Here is a 4,093-nt window from a genome sequence, read left to right on the forward strand (position 1 = left end):
CAAATTTTGAGCCCGTGCAGCAAATATACAGTGTAGGGAACCTTTTTTGTTCCCAGCATGCCTCTTGCTGCATCTCAAACTGCTTTGAGACATAGCAAGAGGCACATGCAGGCTTGTATGGACATACCCTATAAGAGCAAATCCAGTGCCTACCTTAAGGATGGGAGAGGCAGTTTAACAGTGAGCACCCTTACGTGAATTGCTTATTTTGGTAAAAAACAATCAAAAGCGGCATAGAAATAAACTAAAATAGGCTTATTTAAAGGTATCCAAAGAAAACAAAATTATGAATCCATTGCTACACATGCTTCTGCACAAGGGCAGAAACCTCTTGGACAGACCAGCAGAATTACATCACTTCTCTAACCAGAGGGAAGTGCCTGCTGCTCCCCAGACACTGGCAGAAGACATACAGTCAGTCCTCAGACTTACGATACAATTGGTTCCTGATAACTGCATCTTAAGTCAAAACGTTGTAATTTAGAACCAATTTTCTCATAAGAAACAATGTTATAATGGGGGATTGGGTCTCGAACCAGGGCTCGATACCCTATTTTCATCAAAAATACCCCAGAATTTTGTACTTGATCAATTATAGATGAGTAATATAGCTACATTAATGTATTTATATTGTAAATAGCAATCACATCAATTTGGAAGGACTTCTTTGAGGTAACTTTGCTGGACTTTTTAAAAGGCTCTTGGTTGGACTTTTTGAAGGGTTCTTGGCTGGACTCTTCTCTGCAGTCTTGGCTGTGGGTTTCTCTGGAGTCTTGTCTGCTTTCTTAAAGAAAGTGTCCAAGGAAGTTTGGACAGATGTTCACCAGGGAGATGAGCGATGTAGCAAATTTGTTTGCTGGCATGGTGTTGCATCAGATCAAGTGTTGTAAAGTCAAAACTGACGTCATAAAATTGAAATCAGGTGTCAATTTAGAAACTCTGTAAGCACGAAATGTTGTAACTCGAAACGTAAATCAAAGACTGCCTGTATAGACATTCCCATGCCTTCTGCTGACTGAGTTGATCCCTTCAGCTGCTGTTGTTTTTCCATCATGCACTTTGATCCCCGTCACATGAAGCCGCTGCAGACAGCTCAGTGTAGACAAGGCCTAAGGCTAGAATTATACTAGGAACTTCTCCCAGTGTGGCCATGCCACACAAGGGTTGATTAGGTATGATTTAACAAACACAGCTTGTGCCAGTGAAGTCCTCTAGTGTAGACAGCTATTACTAGCACAATTGCACTTCTGGTGGTATGGCTTATTTCGCCCAGGGGATCTGGCAGAAGCTTTTCTGGTAAAACCTGTGTCCAGGAAGAAATATTTTGCTGCCAATGTATCCCAACATAACTATACATGCAAGGCAGACATAGCCTGAGACCTACCAGCAAGTTGGACATTGATAAAAACAGGTGTATTTGTGAAGGGTACAAAGTCAATATTTCATTCTCCCCTTGTGGGCCTTGTTCTGCTGCTGAACATGAGTGACATTCAATGATTGTGCATATCTGTGGCACAGTTACTTAAGGTTGTGGCAGCTACCTTACTATATGACACAGAAAAGTCTGCATATGTGCAAATACAGAGAATACTAAGGGGGAAAAAAACCGCAGTTGAGCCCAAGATAATGCCAAGGTTTGCAAGAAGTGGCCCAGTATTAGTCTGGGAATGGTGGGCAGTTTCTTTCCTCTTGTTGTGGGAAGTATGAGGCACAGGAGGCATGATGTTTGGGATGGGGCATAAAATTCCTCTGATCCCAGTTGCCCCATTGTTTTAATGTTTGCCAGACACCTGAGGTTTTTTTTATATTGTTGTCAGTTTGATGAGTTGGCAGCAAATCATTTGTTCATTTGGTTCAATTACAAATCCAGTAAGTTTGTTTTGTACAGCACAACAATAGGTCTCACTGAAGAATATGTTCCAAAATAAAACTTGTTAACTACAGGCATTAAATACTTACAAAACAGCTTCAAAACATGCTGCAGAATGTAATTCAATAAAAGTCTCCTCTGAAGAAAACTAAAAAAGGAGGCACAAACCATTTACACATATAAATAAAATCATTACAACCCATGAATATAAGAAAGATTCATACCCTTCTTTGTAAGAGCAAATAGGGAGCATTAAGTTGATAACAAGGCATTTTACAACTAGCAATGCATACAGCACAGTATTTATTTATTGCATATTATCTTAGAATTGCTTATAAAAGAGCAGTCATCATGACATACACAAACAAAACTGTCATACTCATTACAGCAAAAAAATTATAGCTTAAAGCTCTCCTATTTCTGCAAATGGATGGCATATCTAACAGTAGCTATTTAGTGTGATAATGGCGTTTGATAGATTGGACACAAACACCATTGTCACACTCCACAGCTCTGATAGTAAATAGTCTGGGGAGTTGAAATATGTACAAATCCAGAGTTCAGTACTGGGCCTGTGAGATACTGCAACAGAAAAAAATATCATAAGAACAACATGACTTCTGGAAGTAGGTTTCTAACACTAGAGCTTGCTCTCATAAGACTTTTTGATCTGGTCACTTGACAGCATTGTTGTACATTATTAATGTAAGATATACCTTGGAATATACTTATATAAAAATGATACCTACATCCTCAATGCATCTGCTCCACATGTGTTTAGAGTCTTGGATGCCTACAAGTTACGTGCTACCGTGCCCCTGACATGGACTCCAGAAGCCAGTGTTAGGTACCCAGGCTGCCTAGATTTTGTGTGGCGATAACCAGTCAGTTCAGGATGGGATGCAAGACAGCTAGCATACCGAGCAGGGACTTGCAGAGTCCCACTCACTATACAGCTGCGTAGAGCTAGCCAAGAGGGATACAAAAAGGACATGGGGAAAATCTTAACTACTGATTCTCAAGGCATGAGGAGGTGTGTCTATCTACTTGTGATGCACAGTCCAAAATCTTCCTTGAAGGTAAGGTAGCTAGGCCATTTCTTACAAAGAACACACACTCATTGGCAATGTATAGGGGGTGCACCCTGAGCTTGGTGGTGCACCCCCTGCAAAAGGTGCCACCGATGCTGCTGGTGGCACCTGCGGGCAGTCACTACTTGTCACCCCCCTCTCTTGCCACCAACACCGCCACAGCTGCCTGCGGTAGCTCTCTGTGTCCCCCCAGCCTCTGGGGGCATGTGGCATTCATGCACACCTTTTTAAAAGGAGGTAGTCCCTCCCCCTTTTTATACAGGTCCTGCTTGCTAGACATTCACTTAGCATTGACTCATGTTCATTCCTTTCCTTGCCTGAGGAAATTCAGCCCCTCTTCTCCCATCTTCTGGTACAGTGCCTTAACCATCAAGCTAGAGGGTAAGCTGGATGAGGACACCCTCTACTGCTTCAGCTGAAATTAGGCAGCTCTGGACAAATGGTTTCAAGAGTCATTGGGACAGAGAAAGAGAGATGGTCTGACTCTACAGTCAAGAGCTAGGGCACTTACCTGACAGGAAGGAGTCTCTGGTTCAGGTCTCTGCTTCAAGGACTGTTTATGTATTTTGACCAGTGACTCCCATTGGTTTCACTGGGCTTTGAATCAGGCCTTTAAGGTACAGTTTTATAACTACTGAAGTTAATAGAAGTCTCAGTGGTGACTTTTGGGGGAGCAGAATAAAACCTTTAAGAATGGAACTATGGTATTGTCTTCTTCTTTTTAGCTCCATGAAGTCAGAATAGCTCAGAGAGAGTTTCTAGTCCTCTTCCTGAAGCATCAAAAGAACTGATCTCTAGAGGTGTGACTATGTCACCCAATGACCAATCTCATTTCCTTCTATGACCAAGTGACCTATCACCTGGATAAGGGAGAAGAGATTGATGTCATATATTTTGACTTCAAAAAAGCCTTCGATCTGGTATCCCATGATCACGTCTTGGTGAAACTGGCCAATTGTGGCCTTGGGTCCACCACAATCTGCTGGCTGGGGAATTGGCTCCATGGTCCGACCCAGAGGGTAGTAATTGATGGAAGTCACTCATCATGGTGCCCTGTGACCAGTGGGATCCCCCAAGGCTCTGTCCTTAGTCTCATATTGTTCAACATTTTCATTAATGATGTGGACATTGG

The 4,093-nt window shown here is 42.3% G+C and overlaps 1 long non-coding RNA gene across 1 annotated transcript in view; it reads right to left on the reverse strand.

Moving 5' to 3' along the window:
- Positions 1–1,725: 1,725 nt before the first annotated feature.
- Positions 1,726–4,093, reverse strand: part of LOC109307713 — an 11,627-nt gene continuing 9,259 nt past the window's right edge. Inside the window, exon 3 of the long non-coding RNA XR_002100342.1 lies at positions 1,726–2,452. This is a non-coding gene — a long non-coding RNA (uncharacterized LOC109307713). The remainder of the gene's footprint in view (positions 2,453–4,093) is intronic.

The sequence above is a fragment of the Crocodylus porosus genome, unplaced genomic scaffold (genome assembly GCF_001723895.1).
Source record: "Crocodylus porosus isolate Cpor-Errol unplaced genomic scaffold, CroPor_comp1, whole genome shotgun sequence".
Classification (NCBI taxonomy): Eukaryota; Metazoa; Chordata; order Crocodylia; family Crocodylidae; genus Crocodylus; species Crocodylus porosus.